This window comes from Podarcis filfolensis (assembly GCF_964270895.1).
Source record: "Podarcis filfolensis genome assembly, chromosome: 11".
Taxonomy (NCBI): domain Eukaryota; kingdom Metazoa; phylum Chordata; class Lepidosauria; order Squamata; family Lacertidae; genus Podarcis; species Podarcis filfolensis.
Genome location: NC_139613.1, coordinates 40,099,769 through 40,122,519, shown reverse-complemented (window position 1 = coordinate 40,122,519; position 22,751 = coordinate 40,099,769).

The window sequence follows — 22,751 nt, the reverse complement described above, 5'->3', positions numbered from 1 at the left end:
TGGCAGGGTTCTAGAGCCCTCCCGTCTCCTTCCCAAAGCTGGGCAAGTGCTAACTAGGCTTTGGGAAGGAGGCAAGAACTTACCTCCTTTGCTCGGTGCCCCGTGGGGAGGAACCAGTTGCACTGTCCTAAATCTGTCTCTGCCTATGGCTCTATAAGAGTCTGTTGGGGGTGATAGTATGTCTACCACTGTTTAACATTCCTTGCAATGCACAGCCACAGGGAGAACGCTGATTCTGTTCCAAGTGCAGTCACAGTTCACATAAATCCAGAAAGCTCATCAGTTGAGAACATGCTCTAGAATCTTCCACAGGGAACATAGGATGCATGGCAGACACGCAGCAGAAAAGTTTCCCTGAATGTGGAAAGTCTGAAGAACACGAAGCTACACTGAAAAACATTCGGCTGTACTTGAGGGTTGATTTTCCACTGGAAAAACGGTTATGTCCCTGTGGAGATGCCAGTATTGAGTCAGTGGCTCATGTGCTTCTGGCTTGCACTCTTTATAAAGATTTGAGGAGTGAGGTTATCACCCCTCTATTATTGTCCATGCCGGGTCACTCAAACATTGCTACTGTGTCATTTCTTCTAGCAGATCAAGATGATCAGGTGACAGCAGAAACTGCAAGGTTTTTAGCGGGGGCAATTAGAATAAGATCTATTATTTGATTATTGATGTAAATCCCCAAAATGTATTTTCTATAGTTAAGTTTTTACCTCTATCTTCAGTACATTTTATTTTATTCTATTATCATGGCTAGTGTCTGATGCAAATAAAGATTCTTCTGGTTCTGAGAAACATTCCAACGTTTCTAAACTCAATTCACGCATGCACATGGATGCATAAGTCATGACATTTTGCAAGTTGAGGAGGACTCCGGAGATAGCATTGGAAGTGTAATTCTATTTCCAAAAGCAGCTTGTCTCTTTGCTAGCAGGACCGGCTGCAGCAAGAGCAACAATCACATTTCTCGCTGCATCAATCGCTCTTTCCTGTACAGGCTTGCAGACACAAATATATCATGTTAGGTGGAAAGAAAGTTTTGACAACAGAGGATTGTAAAACCGAAGTTCCTTTCTGGTCTTTGAAGGGTTTTTTTTTTTGAAAGATGGTGAGTATCAAGAATACTGGAAAATGCTGGATGCAGGACCAGCAGCAACGCAGTTTGCAATGACCTCTGCATCCAGACAAAGTAAGGGGCAAATAAAGACATCCGTTGCATAGTTAGGAAGCACACTGTTTTTTTCTTTTCTTTGATACAACATGTGAGAGCCCATGATTTGCATCAAGACTGCAACACAAGGAGATGGGAGGTTTAGCCCTCTCTCCAGCTGCAACCTCAACAAGTATACCTCCCACCCCCGCAATAATCCTTAGTGTGGGGAAAGCTCCCTTGGTGCCAATGGAAGTCTCCCCTGCTCTCCCTCAAGGCTAAGTGCAGCAAGTCAGGGGCCTTGCACCTATAATTAAAGAAGAAGAGAAAAACTGGCATGCTTCCTAGCTATGCATTTAGCATAATGTGTAGTTTGGCCCTAAACAAAAAGAAAGAAAGAAGGAAAGCTTGCTCGCCATTTCATTGTAAGTGAAGGGGGTTGCTAATAATGTCTCTTTAATAATCAGACTGTAATCTCTGCTTGAACTGCTTGGTTCAACTTTTCCCAAGGCACTTAAAAATCTATAAAATGGCATACCAGGGGTGGAAGGTGGGAGAGGAAAGGCAAGCTGCATATGATTTATGACCCACTCCCATGTCCACGGCTGGATGGTGGCAATATGCCATAATTGTGGTTTTAAGTAAGAACCACCAGCAACAAATGAGTGAGGAACAATAGCTTCCATTCAAAAAGAGAGAAATCATTGCCAACCACAGCAGTTGGCTTAGCAACTTCCAGTCTCTTTAGCTTTGGGACAAGGAAATCAGCCCTGAGCACTCACTGGAAGGACAGATCCTGAAGTTGAGGCTTCAATACTTTGGCCACCTCATGAGAAGAGAAGACTCCCTGGAAAAGACCCTGATGCTGGGAAAGATTGAGGGCACAAGGAGAAGGGGACGACAGAGGACGAGATGGTTGGATAGTGTTCTTGAAGCTACCAGCATGAGTCTGACCAAACTGCAGGAGGCAGTGGAAGACAGGAGTGCCTGGCATGCTCTGGTCCATGGGGTCACGAAGAGTTGGACACGACTAAACGACTAAACAACAACAACAATGCATTCTATTATCATAGCATATAGTAAGGGAAGCTTACTGGGGAAGTCCATCTTGTTCAGTATTACCTGCTGGGAGCTCCTGGTTTTGCATCAGAGAAATGTTGAAGGGTATGCCTTACCTCTCTTTGGTCATGTGAATACAAATTTGTAAGCCTTCAAATCTAGCTAGGAGAACATACTCATGTATCACCACAATACCTCACTAATCTGCCTCTCCCCATATAAACCCACCCGGACCCTGCAATCATCATCTAAGGCCCTTCTTCGTGTGCCTCAGTCACAAGAAGTCTGGAGGAAGGGCAATCTGAGAACCAGCCTTTTCTGCAGTGGCTCCCCATTTTGGAATCCTCTCCCCAGGGAGGTTCGTCTAGTGCTTTCATCATACATCTTTAGGCACCAGGCAAAACGTTCCTCCTCACCCAGACCTGCTGATTAATAGTCTATGGCCTTTTAAATGCGTCTGTGTGAGGGAGGTTATTGTATTGCCTTGTTTTTGTTCTATTTATTTGCGCTTTTATCCTATATTTTTATCTTGTAAGCAGCCCTGAAATATTTGGATGAAGGGTGGTATCTAAATTTAATATATAGTAATAGGAATGATATGAACTGGGCTCTTATTCTGAGGCCCAATCAATTGAAGTTAGAGCCTTGTTCCAATGTTATCAGATACACATAGAGCTGGAGAATTGCAAGTTTCTAACCTCTGTGCATTCATGATGTCTGAAGACACATTTGCTGTGTCTATAGCTGTGGACATGAACCCCATTTTCCTGGGGTTCTTGGTTATACGGTCAGAGCCCTCTAGATGCAATGCCTCTGTGCTTTTTGGACATTATGAACATGCGGAAGTTGGGAACACATTATCATATTTCCCCTTCCACACATTCAGATAACATCTGAAAAAGACTTCACATGCAAGGACATATCTGTGATGACGACTGCTGAACTGACCCAAGAGATGTATCAAAGTCCTTACAAGATGTTCAATCCAAACTTTCCCCATAACCCAGAAAACTAGCAAACAATATTGGATCTCGGTCTAATTTTATAGGAGTGGGAGAATTTGACATCTCTGAGAGTCTGTGTGGCTGCCATTTTGCATGTACTTTCCCATCTGTGCAAAGCGCTCCTGGAGCTATTGCAATTTTTGTTGCTACATTTGACACAATTAGCCACATGTAAAACATAGACTGCTGCAGTTTAATGTGTTTCTTTAGGATCCATATTTCTGTGCACTCAGGATGAAAAAAACCCCCTCTTTCTATCATCAGTGAAAATAATCTGCAAGGGGGAGAAAACCACTTTGTTGGCACAAGGCAGTTACAGACACCTCATAAAACTGCAAGATGCCAGCTGTATTACGTAGAAAAATACAAAATCCACTATTGTTCACAAAATTCTGCCAACTCGAGAGAAAACTGAGTCAAATAACCTTGTACAATCGTTTGTAGGGAAATTTATATTCCTTGTCCATATATTTTGTTTTATAGCATTTCCAGTTATTTCATGGCATTCATCAACTAGAAGGTCATGGCTGAAATTAAAAGGACAGGCAATGCTCTTTGACTAACCTTAACATGGAAGCTTAATGTAAGGCATGATGTCATTAACACATCTCAGAAATCCCTAAATGAAATTAGGAAAAACACTGTAGAGATCAGGATTGCCAGAGGGGAAAGCACACTGAAAACCGAGTGCCCTTTTGGAAAGCCAAGGATTGTGTTACGCTGCATATTCTTTCCAAAGAATGAAGAGCACACAGTCCACAACCCACTTGCTTTGTAGCAGTCTCATTGACTTTTATAGGCCTCTTCTATAGTAAATGGCTTGTGGGTTGCTGCCTGAAGCTACAATTCAACAAGACTTCAATGAAACCATTTTGCAGCAAGTTCTTTGTGAGGACTGTATCCTAAATCCAAATGACTTGGATATACGTCCCAAAGCCACAGGCATCCGAAATGGGATTGATAGTTGCTAAGGGAAACATGAACTTTGTGGTGATCCAGCTAAGTTTGGATAGGCTGCGCCACCCTGTCCAATGCAGGCAAAATATGCTGGCTTCAGGGCTGTCACAATTACTTCTGTTTTATCATGGGTTGGTTTGTTTGTTTTGCAATTGTTGGGTTTTTCTTTCACAGTGTCTCTAATTATATGCAACTCTCTTACTAAGAACGTCAAAAGTTTCATCCTCAACAACAACAACAGTAGCAGCAAGAAGACTAGCTCTTCTGAGTGGAAAACAAACAAGGGAAAACGTTGGCAAAATGTGCTGCAGTGTTATCTTTGATTCTAATCAAGATAGCAGCAAAGTTAAGAAAGAAATCACTTGGTCCTGTACTTTGGAAGACTTTATTTGCTCTTTTCCTGAAACCAGCATGGACCTTCTAGAGGAGATTACAATTAAGGCAGATAACCTGCCAACAATAAATTGAACATTCCTCATGGCAGTAAGCTCCAACAGAGGTACGGGCAAGTAACAAAGTCTTCAGCTGGTGCCAAAATTCAAAAGAACTTGCATCTCAGAAGGGTGTGTGGGAGTTCTAAACTTGAGGTATCTACACTAAAAAGGGTGTCCTCCACCTGGTAACATAGACTGCATTTACACAGCAGTTTATTCTGCTTCTCTAATGGTTAATTTCCATATTATATTTGAGTTTTCACACGATATAACAGCCAGCTCTGGAAATTAACCATGTTAATTGGTTCCAGAAATAATCCGTTTGCAATCCCATTAACCCAGAAAATTGTGGGGGGAGAGTGGAAAAATTGGGGGCAGTATACCAGCATATAGTTCCTTCCTGCCCTATTCTTAGGTGAATCATGGGTGAACAGAAGCACACACGTGTGGAAAGGGTGGGGGAGAAGTGATGTTGTCTGATGTTGTGGCATTTGTCATTGTGCCACACCATGCCCATTGGTGTGAATGAAATTTAGCACGACATGCTGGTAGTGTAAAGTCACATTTCCATATTGCAACAGGCACGACAGCATGAAAGAAAGGTTTGAAAATTGGGCAGAAGCACTGGCATTATAATCAGGAAAACTGACACAATATTCCTCATGTCTGAATGCACCCAGGGTGGGCTTCAGCTAGAGGCAGCACATACAGCAATCATAGAGTTCACTTATTTCATTTTTATAGCTCATAATTACAGAAAAATAAACATAGGAGAGGAATTCAGTGTTGTACTATTCTATCTCTCTCTCTCTGTGTGTATATATATATATATATATTATAAAGTATATATATAAAGTATAAAGTATTACAAAGTATGTTTAAATCATACATGGTTTGTTCACATATCATATCAAATATCTTTTTTTAAGCAGATATCAACCAGTTATATCACACCACAAATGTTTTTCATTGTCTCATCAGTTTTACAAAGTCTGAATTTTTTGTATGCTTCCTCATCAAATCTGCTCATAACTTGTGATTTTGTTTATGTCCTACCATGTCCTACACTTTTCTTAGCCACTTATCAATTTTGAGGAGATTACCATTTCTCCAGGATTTTGCTATCAACATTTTAGCTTGGGTCAACCAGTGTGATATTGGGTACCCATTGTTCTTTTTTAATCGAGCCTCTCCTTTCAACCACATTACTAGCCTCTTTCTGTCTACCTGTTTTTTCATGCCTTATTCCATGTCAAAGTGTCTGACTTGACAAGATTGAAAAAACCGTGGTCCTTCCCTTTTAAAATGTGATACATCGTACTTGTTCAAAAAGTCCTTAAATCCATTCAGTCCAATCATTATGAGATGAAACTTCTAGTGTTTGATCTCATTTAAGCCTACTGTTGTAAGATATTGCCCTGACTGGGGAGATGTCAGAAGCGATTTTGTGCTTAATTTTATCCATGGTACAGAATACAGAATGAATTTATCAGATTAGTAGCAATATCCATTGGCCCTTATTTTTTTCCTTTAAGCATAACAATGACTTCAAGCATATCCCAATACCTTTTACAACCTGGGTTGGGTTTTTTTAATGGCTTTATCTATACAAGGGTAGATAATGACAAGGTAATCGAGTCTCATGTTTCAGAGCAAACAAATAACCTCTTTGATGTTTCTTACCTTTCTTTCAAACATTAGTTTATGGTCCCTGCTGTAGGCAGAACATTAGTCTTAACAGATCAGTGATCCAATCTGGAATGCACATGAAATCCCATAGGCAACATTCTGTCATTCCCCCACCCCCGGGGCCCTCAGAAATGGGAACTGCCATTAAAGTCAGTGCCTGGCTGTGCTCAGGCATGCACAAACCAACATTTTTAGGTTGTGCTGTTTATACTAGTGTGAATTCATGGACCATTTTAAGGAGAATAGTAAGCTACCATGCTTGGGCAAACCATTGCCCCATCTAGTACTACATTGTTTCACGTGACAGCTTTTCAGGGTCTCAAGCAAAGGTTTTTTACATGATGATACCATTTACCACGTCACCTTTCTCAGTAATGTTAGGGATTGAACTTGGGAACTTCTGCATGCAAATCATGCGTCTTGCCACTGAGCTGTGGTTCCGCATCCATGCATGAGATGCATATGAGAGTGCTAAATGACCCATGTGGTCTGCACTGCAGATGATTATGATGATAGCTGTATCAGCATCTGAACAAACTCACAAGCCACATTACGTCACTATCTGCCTTACATTGAGTCAGAACTTTGGTCCATCTAGATTAGTATTGTTGACACTGGCTGGCAGCGACTTTTCAGGGACTTTTCAGAGAGGGAATATTCTCCACCTTATCTGGAGATGCCAGGGATGGAAACGGAGACCTTCATGCAAAGCAGACGCTCTACAAGTGAGCGATGGCTCTTCCCCATACCAAGTTGTCTTCATCCACACTGTTCTTAATTTAGGAGGTGCAGTGTCTTCCTTCAAGCCTTCTTCCCACTTCCTGCCATGTCAACTGCGCAGCTTCTGATGCTACTGACACATCCTGAAAGTTTCCTAATGAAGAATGATAGCTGCAAAAAGTAAAACAAACACAACTCTCTTTTTTAAAAAAACTTTTTAGCAAAAACATACACATTACAATAGAAAGAAATCATATTCACGGCTGCACAAAAAGTTGATTGAACAACTATTTGTTCTGAAGCACAAACTGACCTGTGTGGGAAGTTTTTTCACCCTTGGTTTACATTTCCAGGACAATGTTTTCATCTCAACATCAGTAGTGCTACCTGGAGGTCTTTGAAACCTGCAGGATTTCAGTGGTGGTTTAGTCCCGCTTGAATACCTGACCTTATTTGTCACTTGCTGTTGAACTCTTGACAAAACTTTGTTAGAGGTTTCTGAGTCTGTTGCTAAATTAATGTTATATATGTACTGACATTTGACCTTGTGTCTACTTTAATTGAGAAACTGGGGGCATGAGAAAGCAGAAAGATCTGATTGCAGAATAAAGTTTCTTCCATTATAACTTCTGTCACTATGGGATTTGTGGTTAACACCACAACAGAGCCTGTATACAGTACAGATCAGGCTTATGTTTGGGGCATATTGGAAACTATGTGTGTTTGAGACAGATTTTAGTGCTTTCCATCAAAATATTACTTCCAAATTTATTAATAACTTGCAGCCTTGTATCCAGGAATTTTAAAAAGGGAAAACACACCCACCCACCAAGGAGGTTTGAAATCAGTGTTAAAATCAGTGCAGTTTTGAAAAGTTCAGTCCACCACCTTGAGTCAAAACTGTCTTCAATTGTATCCAACAAACATGAAATACCTGCTCTTTGATCTCAGGAACTATCATGCAAAATTTGGTTCTGATATCCTAAGATATGTACAAGTGCATGGCGAGCAAAAATATCTAGTAGATGATAATAACAGATATAGTATTTGCATACTTTTTTGTCTTCACAATTACAACATTCCCATTATTGTAGATGGAGGTCTGACACTGAGAAGTAGTGGCTTGCATAGGTCTACCTAGGAGAGCTCACCTAGTGAGTTAATACTAGAGACAGATTTGTGTCATTGTTTTACACTCTATCATCTATCTATCTATCATCCATCTATCTATCTATCTATCTATCTATCTATCTATCTATCTATCTATCATCTATCTATCTATCTATCTATCTATCTATCTATCATCTATCTATCTATCATCTATCTATCTATCATCTATCTATCTATCATCTATCTATCATCTATCTATCATCTATCTATCATCTATCATCTATCTATATCATCTATCCATCTATCTATCTATCTATCTATCATCTATCTATCTATCTATCTATCTATCTATCTATCTATCATCTATCTATCTATCTATCATCTATCTATCTATCTATCTATCTATCTATCTATCTATCTATCTATATCTATCATCTATCTATCTATCATCTATCTATCTATCTATCTATCTATCTATCTATCTATCTATCTATCATCTATCTATCTATCATCTATCCAGCTCTACCTCTCTTTTAAATCAGAACCAGTGAAGGCGGTGAAGGTCCTGTGTGAGTGTCTGGAGGCGGTTGGAGGATGGATGGCGGCTAACAGATTGAGGTTGAATCCTGACAAGACAGAAGTACTGTTTTTGGGGGACAGGAGGCGGGCAGGTGTGGAGGATTCCCTGGTCCTGAATGGGGTAACTGTGCCCCTGAAGGACCAGGTGCGCAGCCTGGGAGTCATTTTGGACTCACAGCTGTCCATGGAGGCACAGGTCAAATCTGTATCAAGGGCAGCTGTTTACCAGCTCCATCTGGTACGTAGGCTGAGACCCTATCTGCCTGCGGACTGTCTCGCCAGAGTGGTGCATGCTCTGGTTATCTCCCGCTTGGACTACTGCAATGCGCTCTACGTGGGGCTACCTTTGAAGGTGACCCGGAAACTACAACTAATCCAGAACGCGGCAGCTAGACTGGTGACTGGGAGCGGCCGCCGAGACCATATAACACCGGTCTTGAAAGACCTACATTGGCTCCCAGTACGTTTCCGAGCACAATTCAAAGTGTTGGTGCTGACCTTTAAAGCCCTAAATGGCCTCGGTCCAGTATATCTGAAGGAGCGTCTCCTCCCCCATCGTTCTGCCCGGACACTGAGGTCCAGCTCCAAGGGCCTTCTGGCGGTTCCCTCACTGCGAGAGGCCAAGTTACAGGGAACCAGGCAGAGGGCCTTCTCGGTAGTGGCACCCGCCCTGTGGAACGCCCTCCCATCAGATGTCAAAGCGATAAACAACTACCTGACATTCAGAAGACATCTGAAGGCAGCCCTGTTCAGGGAAGTTTTTAATATGTGACATTTTAGTGTATTTTTCATCTTTGTTGGAAGCCGCCCAGAGTGGCTGGGGTACAAATAAATTATTATTATTATTATTATTATTATTATTATTATTATTATTATTATCTATCATCTATCTATCTATCATCTATCTATCTATCATCTATCTATCTATCATCTATCTGTCATATATCACCTCCAGATTAATCCTCCTCTTTTTAGCAGTTCTCCAAAGTGACACCACTCTGCACCAGCAATCACAGGAACACAGGAAGCTGAGTTTTATTTACACGGTGGCTAACTGTGGCTCTCCAGGATTTCAGGCAGTGATGTTTTCCAATTCAGCCTAGAGGATTGAACCTGAGTTCCTTTGCATGCAGACCAAATGCTCTGTCACTGTGCTATGTCCCCTCTTTGCACCAGAACAACTGTGCTGGGAACTTTCTTATGCCCAAACATTATATAACCTGCTTAGGTCAAGTAGGTTAAAGAGCATCATTGCATTGGAGAAATGACTATGTTGCAATCCGAGAGAATTTCTTCAGTAGACAATGATTTTCTTTATGTCCATTAGACATAAAACACCTTTTACTTTAGAATGTTACCAGGTTGGGTCTTTGTTTGCAGACAACAAAACGTTGCACAAAGCTGTTGTCGATTGTTTATAAAGGTGACTTTCTGACATCGCTTCATATGCAGAAAGTGTTATCTCTCTTCTTGCAAAAGGTGCTAAGACCTCTCAACTAATCTGTGCCTATGCAGTGTTGTTTCAAAGTCCATGACTAATTGACAGAAGGTTAAGTTCATGGGTCACTTCAGAAAGGGCATTTTCTTATTTTGTTGGTTTGATGTGCTTATGTGTCATCTACAGTACTCTCAGAAAGGTTACTTACAAGTTTAAGCTGAGCATGGAATAAATCCATTGCACTCCATCCAAATTCATGACATGTATTGCAACATCTGGAATTCATTCCATAATTTAGAATAGCCAGAGACCTCTTTGTGTGGCCTGAGTCCTCTGCTGTGCCCAGAGGGTGGTGATGTCACTTGCCCTTTGGGAACTTGGGTTGCTTTCAAAGGGTCTGTTTAATGAGGCACCATCTTGACTGGTGAGAGTAGACAACTCTGTCTATTTAATCAGCATTCATTCTGATTGGTCTGTGGGAAGGTTCGATGATGATGCATCAAAGCAAGTATAACCTACACTTTCCACATCTTCTCATCACTTTCCTTACTGCAAAAAGTCTGACCTTCTGGGGAACTGGGTTTGTTGCACAAGACCTCCCAATCAACTATAATCGCACAACCTGAAATTTGCTGGGATGTGACTGAATCCTACCTGAAAATAGTGACAGTCTGAAAGTGTCCCGTGTCAAAGCTAACACCTCCACAACTATAACAGTTAGAAAAAAAGCTCCCCCCTTGCACCAATAGGGAATTGTTCTCTGAGCCTTCTCACTATGGTGATGGGGGTAGAGTTTAGGAACAGCATTCTCTTCCCACCTGCCCATTGCCTGTAATTAGTAAACGTTGGTCCTCAGGAAGCTGGCAGGTGATGATGGAGGGTGAGCAGGAATTTCCTTGGACTTAAGCTATCCAAATTCTCTGAGAACTCTCCGAAAAAACCTGCAGTGTTTTCTAAGAAAGCCCAGAAAGCCAATTAAGAAGCAAGAAGAGGAAGCATGGACATCTCTTATTATACTTGGAAATACTTCTTCCACCCACTATAATCCTGGAAATACTTCTGGCTCTGACCACACTTTCCATATTGTCATTTTATTTTATTTTTTTAGCATGTGGATGTGTACCCAGGTGAAAGTTTTTCAGGCTTCTCGCTTCCATTAAAAATCAATCGTGTTAATTCAGCCCTTAAATCCGAGAAAGGAAAGCTTTAACAAATGTTGTTCTGCTTCCCCAGTTCCCCATTCAAGCCACAGATACCTTATATGGGTTTGTGTAGACACGTGGGCTAGTAAACATTTTATTTTGTGGGTGTCTGACTAGCTTCTGTGGACTCCTTTTGAAAGGCTGCTTTGACTGAATAGTTGAGGTTTTCTTACACCTTTTCCTTAGAAGGGTATTTTTGAGGCTGACCACCTCAACATTATTCAATACACAGGATAACAGGGCTGTGCTGAAATGAAGGAAAAGTGGAGCTTGACTTTCAAGCGAAATGGAAAAGTTCAATCCCCTCTTCTCGGCAAATGTCAAGTTCACAACCAGAAACTGCTTCTGAGTGCATTTTTAACTGGTGTGAAGTGACAGATTGCAGAGGCTGCTCTTGCAAGTGCTGCAGGGCTCTCTCATTTCTACAAGAACGAGAGGGGATGGTGCAATTGCTGAGTGTTTTCCTGGTGCTTTTCCTTTCCTCAGAGAATTTGTTGGGCATTGAGGACTGTTGCCGTTGGTCATAGAAAGTGAGAAGGCTCCTAAGGCAATAACTCATATTGAACAAGCTGCCGTGGCTTCGCACAAACTGGATGGGTCGTCGTTCCCCCCTTCCCAGTCTTCCTTCAGGTTTGGTTTGGATGTTTGCTGGCATCTTAAGCATCTTTGCTACTGGCTGCTCGTACTTGTAAAGGACACAAACTGCGGGGTGTCAGAACTGAATTGGGAAGGAATAATCTTCCTAGAGGAACGCGGGTGGCGCTGTGGGTAAAACCTCAGTGCCTAGGACTTGCCGATCGTATGGTCGGCGGTTCGAATCCCCGCGGTGGAGTGAGCTCCCGTCTTTCGGTCCCAGCTCCTGCCCACCTAGCAGTTCAAAAACACCCCTAAGTGCAAGTAGATAAATAGGTACCGCTTTATAGCGGAAAGGTAAACGGCGTTTCCGTGTGCGGCACTGGTGCTGGCTCACCAGAGCAGCTTTGTCACGCTGGCCACGTGACCCGGAAGTGTCCTCGGACAGTGCTGGCTCCCGGCCTCTTAAGTGAGATGAGCGCACAACCCTAGAGTCGGATACGACTGGCCCATACGGGCAGGGGTACCTTTACCTTTACCTTAATCTTCCTAGAAGTGACAAAATTCTCATAAGAGCATAATGTTTTCCTTAAAAAGACAACAGAAACCCAAGCCGATGCAACTGATACAATTCGATGTGAAATAATTTCATTTGAAGTAATTGTTCATATGAGGGAGGAGGAGAGTAGGAAGAACCCAATTGGAAGTGTGTGCCAGAGACCAGGAGGCAGATTCCTCTTCATCTGAAGATGGATGAATCAACTTTGCATCAAAGGGGAAGAGCATAGCTGTTAATGTTTCCCTTTTTAAAAGGGGAATTCCCTTATTCCGAATAGGATTCCTCGCAAGAAAAGGAAAAAGTTGACAGCTATGGGGGAAGAGCCTACAGGGCCCATGTGGTTTTTTTTAATGAAATTGTGGGGCCAGTGCCCCATTCTACCCACGCCCAGGATGTGGCCCTACTGTTCTCTGACTCCAAGACTCCAGTGTAGATGGCCCTGGAATAACTGGGACTCCCCTGCTCCATCACAATAAGTTACTAGTGAGGCTCGGGCCCTTTTAAGTACAACAGGTTATTGCAACATAGGTGGCACTAAGGCTGCACTTGTTGCTGCTACCATGAATGGATTTCACATTGTTCCTTGCTGGATCAACTTCAGAGCCTCATATCCAGCCTGAACCTTGGCATGTATCAAGCCTGAACCTCACCTTGGCCTACACCCTGGTTGAGCCTTGTCCCACTGAGGAGCTGGGCAGTGTGTGACCATGCCCATTCTCATGATTATTACCAGTTGGGCACCGTGACTCAAGCAAGGCAGGGGAGGGGTCAAAACAGGGTTGCAAGGCTACTTCCGGTAGCCTGCTGTGCTTTATTTCTCACCTCTGCAAAAACAGCTTTGGAGCATTCTGGGAAGTGGGGGGTGGTGGTTTCCCTCATAGCTCAGAGCATTCGCTTTTACATACAGGGGGTTCATGATTGGATCCCTGGCATCTCCAGGTTGAGCTGGAGGGAATGCCTCCTGTCTGAAACCTTTATGTACTAAGCTTGGATCCTAGAACAATAGGCAAGTAGGATCCTAGAATGCAACAACTGATTGGCTTGCAGGAAAAGACCAACCAGGCTTCAGGAGGGAAGCAGAATAAGCCAATCAGATGAGACTCATTGTGTAAACAATGTATATAAAAGCCTGAGGTTTTTTTTTTGGGGGGGGGGGCAATTCAATCACTGCTTTACAAGCTGCAATAAAGAGTGTGAAATCACTACAGGACTCTATATATTTCAGAAATGTTGCAGAACTGCTACCAGTCAAGGTATGCAGTACGGCGCTAGATGGACCAGTAGTGTGACAGCTTCCTACGTTCCACGTTCTCCTGCATGCCACCCTTGTTCCTTCCCAATTCTCCTCATCTTCTTTTATGTACAGTTTTCAATGATTTGGGGAAGAGCCAGGCAACCTGTGAGGAGGCATCCCTTGCATTAAGGCCTGCTTTAGCTTAGACAAGGTTGTTTCTAGCTGAGTGAGCAGGACCACGGAGCTGCAAGGAAGCCAGCTTTTGGTATAGTGTATATAACAGTTGATCAGTAGCATATCAGTGACTTCACTTTTGTTTTGTGAACAAAGAAGGGTTAAAGTAGATTGTTTTGACAGCATGCTCACACCTACCTTGGCTTGTCAGATTGATCTTTGTCTCTGTCCGTCCGCCAGCCTGTATTAGATGTGCAGGTAGCAGCTGCTAGGGCAGCAAGCCACTTTTGTATTTTTCCATTTAATCACCTGCATTTTAGCTGCTTCATTGATTAATAAATTGATTAATATGGCATATGATCTATAGCTTAAAATTGCCTTTTCGATAAGCTGAAGGATGTGTAAGTTAACATTCAGTTTCCTGAGAAGGAAGCAGCCACTCGTCCTTAGAAGGAACACCCATCCTGAATACAGTGGTACCTTGGGTTACAGATGCTTCAGGTTATAGACCTTTCAGGTTACAGACTCCGCTAACCCAGAAATAGTACCTCGGGTTAAGAACTTTGCTTCAGGATGAGAACAGAAACAGTGCAGCGGCGGCGCAGTGGCAGTGGGAGGCCCCATTGGTACCTCAGGTTAAGAACAGTTTCAGGTTAAGAACGCACCTCCAGAAGTAATTAAGTTCTTAACCCAAGGTACCACTGTATGTTGTTTCCATTCCTTATTACATGCGACTCAAGTAAACATGGTATTAAATAGGAGCATTGCTTCCAACCTCTGTTAAGGCCAACCTAGTTGTTCTATGCAGATATGTGCAGTGACGTCACAATAGCCTTATTTAAGTCGGAAGAACTGCTAGAAAGGAGCTTCAAAGTCCCTTTCTCCCTTTGCAGAATTTCCGATGCCGGCACATGTACATTTGGAACCTGACAAGCAATAATTTTAGAATGGGGAAATGATAGATGCGAAGGGCAAGCAACCTCTCTCCAACTATTCCTATGATGGTGTGCTTCTCAGAAGCAGCCTTTCCATTGTTTTTTGTTTAAATGTGGAGGAGACAGCAAATTTTGTCTTTGAGAGGTGCTGGGGCTCAAATGTACATGGGGTCACTTTCTCTACCGAAGTGAATAGTTATAGTATATGCTTCAGGAGCTCTACGCAATGCATTCAAGCGTACACAGCTGTGGATTGGCATGACCCAGTCCATACTTACATAATCCAAAACCATTTCTCCCTCTCTCTCCCTTTTTACAGAGCTAACAGCATTTACAAACCATTAGGATAAATTACTTGCACTTACATGAGCTTGTTCCGACTAAAATCAGTGGGATCAAGTCAGCTGACATGGATGGAAGCATTCTAATCAAAGGTATTTGTAGATTACATTCCAGCTGTAATTCTTAACTCTCTTCTGAGGCAGTCCTGCTGCTGAAAATTACCACAGCACAATAAATGTGCTTTACAGAGTTGCAAAAAGGGGGAAAAATGAAAAAAATGTTCCCTATCCCTGTGAAGTCTAAATTTTGAGAACAGCAAAGATAACAGAGGAAATGGAGTTTATATGTGTGTGTAGAAGAAAGTTCAATGGTGAGAAACATGTGGTTCTCCAGTGATGGTCAGGAATGATGTAGGTTTTACTCCAACAACATCTGGGAAATCACAGGCTCCCCATCCCTAAGTTTGAACATATTTTTAAAAAGGAGACAGGGTTTTTAAAAAGAAATCAGGAATGGCTTGAGTGCAAGTGATACTGATGGAGAGGTGTGAAGAATCTTGAAACATTTGCTTAAATGCCTCAGAAAGGGTTGAGATAGGTCATTACCGTGTAAAAATAAGGATTTTCCATTCAGCTGTCCTTTTAAAGACATAAGAACTGTTCACTTGTAAAACAGCACAATAAGTTCTGGCTTATCACTCAGTAATGGGGGCACTGGAACCTATGGTTATTGTGTTTTCTGTATAGTAAGGGCAAAACATATCCTTTTATTTAAATTAGTTTCATTTCCGATGAAAGGCAAAAGTATATAAAAAAACAAGCTGGGAACAGCAGGACTACTGCTTGGCAGATCAAGGACAGATCTTAAACATTTATTTTGAACTACCCTTCAGCATTCTCTTGCTCCCGGTGACCCTGAGCTTCTGTTGCATACAACATTTGTGCGTGCCGTGGGTCTCAAAAATGGCTAAGTGCTGCGATTATTTGCTCAGAACACCTATAGGAATACTTAACAGTATGGTAGCCTTGCAAGCAGGTCTTAGAGAGATACTTCAGCTTCGTCTCTTGCAGACACATTTTATTTCCATCATAATATTTGCACATTGAAACGGCTTTTAAGTAAGACTGGCTGCTTCACTAGACACTTAAAGCCCTATCATACCACTTTAAACAGCCATGGCTTCTCTCAAAATAATCCCGGGAGTTGTGGTTCATTAAGGGTGCTGAGAGTTGTGAGGTGACCCTTATTTCCCTCCCGGTACTACAATTCCCAGAGTGCTACAATTCCCAAAGTTCTCTCTTCACAGGAACTCTGGGGATTGCAGCTCCATTATTTTCTTCAAGTACTGGCACCACTTGAGCTGTGGCTGTAAAGGCAAAGTTTCCTTCTACCTTATTCCCAACTTTGATTGATCCTACACAGGCTCCGTGCCCTGGAGAAGTTTGGAGAATTGCTCCCACTTCATATTCAATAATGTATAAAGAAACAGAAATCACATCACTCGCTTGAGCAGATTAGTTTTGGGTAGGTAAGCTGAACACACTGCAAGGGCTTTTAGATTCCTGATTCCCCAAGCCAAGTAGCCCTGAACTTCTAGTCTTAAGCAGACCCCTTCGCTCTCCAAGTGATATTTCAGGATACACATATTTACAGGAAGGCCCATAGCTCAGTGGTAGAAAACATGTTCTCCATGGAAAAGACCCCACATCTACAATACCCCACAAGTGTCCCGGAAAAACCAGATTTTCCCTGCAAGAGCACGGAGGCCATTTTGAGCAAAGTAATATCAACAGTGGCGTAGCATGGGGGGTGCAGGGGGGGCCGGCCGCACCGGGCGCAACATCTGGGGGTTAGGGTTAGGGGGCGCAACTCCACGGTTAGGGGGCGCAAATCCACGGGTTAGGGGGCGCAAATTACTTGCCTTGCCCCGGGTGCTGACAACCCACGCTACGCCACTGAATATCAAGCAATTTCACACTGAGATATTGCCCCCCCAAAACATGATCTCATGTGGCGCCCCAAAACACACATTTTTGGGTGCTGTGAGATCATGACCCCCCCAAAGCACATCTTTAAGGGTCCATGATCTCACATGGGTCATGCGACTCGTGCGGGAGCACGGATGGGAAGACGCATGTCCTGGTTTGGGGATTCAGCGTGTTGGGGTGTGTGCATTCAGTCCTTGGCAGGTAGGGCTGGGAAAGTCCGTGTCTAAAACCCCAGAGAGCCACGGCTAGTGTAGACAAAACTGAGCTTTATGACCTAATAGTCTGACTTGGCATAAGGCAGCTTGCTTTATTTCTCCCTAATACTTCACCCTTACTGTTCTCTTCTTTAACCTGTGCTGGCTTTTCGACAGGAGGGAACTAGCCTCGATTTAGTTTCCCCATCTGTGTTCAGCATGAGGGAAGTGGGACAACAAGCCTTAAATAATGTCCCTAGACTGGCCTTTATGAGCTGGAGAACCGCTTTCCAGCTCTTTGCCTTCATTTTATCTTCTTAGCGGCCACACACAAGGCCTCTGTCCACTGGCAATGCATAGAGAAGGGCAGGGTTATCCTTACTAGAATTTCAAGTTTTAAAGTTGCAAGTGCATTCTTCTCGCTCTCTCAAGCAGTCAATGGTAATCTAATAGCAGTTGTTGGATTGTGCCCTGAGGTGTCCAGGGCTAGACTCCCAGCTGCAAGAAAAGGCAGTTGCTAAGGTACACATAAAGACACTTGATGATACTGTAGTAGTTCAGATAGAGTCATCTGTGTATACCAGATTTTTGTAATGCAGCTTATTCTCTCCCCCACCCCTCATATCTGAGCAGTGCTTTTAAAAACAGCGATTTCCTTTTCCTATCCATCAATTCCAGTGTCAGCCTCTTGCATTTTTACTCTTTTTCCTTCAAGAAACCTTTTCTTTTAAAACTGCAAACAATTATAAACGAGCAGATCTTGCTGCGAAGAAGAATCACAGAAAACAACAAGGACCTGCACTTCTTCTTTAAGCACCTTTTGGGTTAAACCTCCTCTCAGCAAGTTAGGGGCCCAATCCACCAAGCACATGTTATTTTTTATTTTGCCAAACTTGTTGAGCTGTTTTTGGCTTTGTCCAAAGTTTGCTCACTTCCGACATGGGTTGCCATACGTACAGATTTTCCTCAACATTCTGGAGATTTCCAACAATGTATGGCAACCCTAGTCCTAGACCTTTTCAGTAGAATTGTGTGATATACCTTAAAAGAAACAAATAAAATATACATCTCCATTGCTTGGAGCATTTATGCAAGGTCTTTAGGAGTGCCTGAAATAATCTCATTTGCTTTAAAATAAATTTATTTGATGTTTCAAAAACTCTGTGATCTTAATGCCATCCACACTCTTTTGCCTTGCTGTTTGGCAGGCCATTAAGACACCGGCTTTAGTGTATGTGTTAAAACGGCTATTTTTCTTGTGCAGCTGCATACATACAATACATTTAAAGCACCCACAGCCACACCCTGTGATTCCAGGGAACTGTAGTTTGTTAATGTTGCTGGGAATTGTAACTTAGTGAGGGGTATATGGTTCCTAGACTTCTTTGGTGGGGAACGAAATGCGTTTTACATGTTTAGAGTGCACACAGCTTGTGCTTTATAGAAACTTACATTCAGGCTCCTATTTCCTTATGCTTCAATGTTTTCACCCCTCTTTACTTTTAATCTGTGCTCACTTTTCTTCCTGCCCAAATAATATTAGAACAGGAAGCAGTGCCTCTGAAAATGACAGTGGCACTCAATATTTTCAACTACCTAAAGCCGTTGTAGCTACTAAAAGCCTGTTTTTTAAATACAGGCTACTTTAAAAGTATTGGAAGCTAACTTTTAGTTGGGAATATCACCCATAAGGAATCACCTTAATTATTTGTGCTATATAAGCATTGTTTTTTAACCTGCTAGGGAGTTAAATAGCAGGATATAGAAGACCTCATTTTCTCACAAAACTTGATTGATTGCATTCCTTTCCTGGCAAATATAAACAAGTTTTATTTCTAAATTTTATGGTATTGCAGCCGATCCATCTGTCCTTACTACTCGTGTACCATCACATAATGAGCCCTGCATTAGGAACAAATACCCTCTTCTGCCTCTTTATTATGCATATAGTGTGCAGGGCAATTTACTGCATAACAGATGTAGCTAAGTAGCTGGGATCATGTCATGATTCATTCATTTAAAGACAATCTGCTGTGGTGATGTACAGATAGTTTGTAAGAAAAACAGTAATAGAGGAGACAGCAGCTACATTGCATCTATCTACCCTGACTTGAAATTGTTTAACAGCCATTCATTCTATCCCAGGAACCCACTGAGTCGGAGCATTGGGAAGAGGAGCTAGGGATATCAGAACCCTCATGAAACTACAATTCCCAGGATCCTTTGGGCCGGGGGAGCCATGACAGTTACAGTCAAATAAGACTGCTGTGAGTTTGTAGTGTAGTTACTTTCCACTCACATAATACTACTAGAATACAGGGTAATCCAATGAAGCTGACATTAGAAGTTTCAAGACAGAAAACAGGAAGTGATTCTTCATACTGCACATAGTTAAACTATGGAATCATAGAACGGTAGAGTTGGAAGGGACCAGGAGGGTCATCTAGCCCAACCCTCTGCAATGCAGGAATCTTTTGCCCAACGTGGGACCTGAACCCACATACCTGAGATTAAGAGTCCCATGCTCTACCGACTGAGCTATCCCAGCAGGATCTGCTCCCACAAGATGTAGTAATGGCCACCAACCTAACTGTGACCACAGCACATATATTTTTATGAACAATTTGATTTCAATGGTCTGTCTCAGTCCACCTTCCTGGGATGAGAATACATTGGGTGGTTTTCAGCTAAGTTTCTAACAGAGAGTATTTACATCAATGGACCTAATGTTTTTATTTCTATGGGTCTACTATGGGCAAAAGCTAGTGGCATACCACCCATTATCTTATCAAAACCTAGCTTTTCATTGACTTACACAGTTTCTCATCGATGGATGCTGATGCCTAGTAATGAAGAAGCTGAGCTTTGGAAATGGCAGATGTTTGGCAGATGTTAGTGCCTGGCAGCTTCAATTCAACCAAGACTTATGCTGGTCATTTCAAAACTATTGCTGGAAACATTGGGCCAGGAGGATTGTCACCATTAGAAAGGAGGCAAGAATTTGACCAGGGGTGCTTGACCATGTGAGTGCAGCTGCTTAAAATGGAAAGATACTGCTTATTGAGCTGTGCACAGTCTCCGTGTATCCTGAAAAACTCTGTCCCAGGGTGATCCCACACCTTTGGGGAGTTTGTGTGAATAATATAATCCCTTATGTGAGAGTAACTGCATGGATCTTTCTCATCTGGCAGAAACATGCTGTGTGGAAGGGGGCTGAATAACATGGGAAAGACCCAAGTTATTCGCCCTGTCCACTTTTTTTAAAAAAGTCTCATTTGTTCCCCAGTTGTGTGGAATTACACAAGGGCAAGATCAACCAAAGCATAGATGCCATCTCATAGGGGCTGAGGTCCATTTGCCCCCCAATATAATATTTGATGGGCCCTGGGGGCCCCAAAGTTGATGCGCATTGCTATTCAAATGGTGTGTATGCACTGTGTCTTGTGATCAGTTATGTGGGGTTTTATTCAAGTTGGCACCCATAAGCCAAACATACGTAGACATTGCTTTCGGGGGGGGGGGGTTTAATTGGCAGTAGACAGCAAAGGATGCTTAACAATTTCCATGCCCTGTTTCAACGCTCCACATCGCCATCATGAAGTGCATTTCTTTATCTGCAATTCAAACAGATGCTTCCCTCCTTGCAAACTTGCATTTGGAGCCCCGTAAGAAGAGACACGTAACAGTGTCAGTCTTGTCTAGAGAAACTGCTGCTGGAAAGAAAGAGAAACAAACAACCTGCTCTTCTCATAATTGATTCCCCAAGAAGAGGCTTTACCTTTCCAGAAAGAGACATCAGGTTACAATTACATCTAAGGGTGTGCAATGCACAGTTTTGCCCCTCAGCTCTTAGTAGGGGAAAGATGTATGCTCAACCAGAGAGGTACTAGGCGTTCCCATTAAATTATCGTGTTGAGATTTGTGCTACCTGTTATCTCTGTGCTTTGAATCTAAGTACATAGTATTATTATTTATATAGCAGATTGTATGTACGTGGTGTTTGAATCCATTGGTTTGGGTCCTACCCTCTGGAGCAGGATTTTGATTGGGTTTATTTCTCAGATTTCTTTTGCAGATTCTCCATGCTCTATTTAAATAAATATAACCTTATCTCCATATAATGTGCCTTGAGTCTTTTTTTCTTTTTCAGGTGAGCTGGCAAGGAGTATTTCCTTTATCTGTTGTGCCCCAACTTGCTAGATCTCATCGGAAGGCTACACATTTTCTTCCTGGAATATTCGGTTGCATCTTTGAGACACAACATTTGCACAAAGTGCTAGAGGATTTTATTCTATCTTGTTCTATTCTTGCCCTTCTTTTAAAGGATTTTTCTCATTCGAAACACATTTATTTTCACCTGCAGACTCAAATCTGTGGGCAAAAGCTGTAGATTGCAAACACTTTCTGCATGCCCCATGGCTGATTTCCCAAATATTTATTTAATTGTGTCTGCAGACTGTGGAATGAGATCTATTTACCAGTCAGCTCCCCCCCTCCACCTTTTCTTAAACAGAAAGATATGTTTTGTCTTATCTGCAGGGCAAAATTCCAGTGTAATTAAGATGTCTTTTAAATTTAATGCGCATGCACATGCACACACACACACACACATACACACACAGCTTGTCATATAACTTGTGAGAAATAAATAAGGCATTACCTGTTTTGTTCCTGTCTCCAGATGTTCAGTTTCTTAGGTGTGATTGCCTCCCTAAAGAAGAAAATATTATTTTGGACCCTTTGTCACTTAAGAAGCAGAACGAAGGAAAACAAGTTAGGCAGGGAAATCCACAAACGTAAATTCAATTAGCTCCTGTACTAATTGTCCCACAGGTCATTTACCAGACTTTCACATGCCTTGAAATTCAGCCAACACACGGGACTAATTTTGACATGTGAAATCAGCAAAACTGGTGGTGGAAACAGAAAGGTAGGCAGTTTTTTGGGGGGGAGGGAGACAATTTCTGATCCCCCCTCCCAAAATTGCCTACTCTGTGCTTACTGAACTATTATTCTTCTGGTTAGTGCTTATAAGAAGTTCTTGTAGACATGCTGGCTAGGGCTGAAGGAAGTTGGAGTTCACTTGCATCTGGAAGGCCACAAATTAGTCACCCTGGTTTTCAACAAAGTCAACTGTATTTGTATGGTGCTGATCTAAGGACCAAGCTGGAAGTAATATTAATTAAAATTTTCTTTTCATTTCCAGCCCAGATTGGCTGAGGCAACCCAACCAAATTGGCGGGATACTATGATGATGGTGATGATTATGATGATGCCACCAGAAGGAAATGGAGTTTATTCCTATAAACAGAATCTATAGATTGGGGACCATATGCATGCATGAGGCAAACAATTTGCCTTCACTTCTCACTGGGAAAATTCCTGCACCAGGCAGATCTCTTTAAAAGGAGGCAAAGTAAACCAATGGAGGCTTTACTAAGCTGCTGTACAGCCTAGTTGTTGTGTA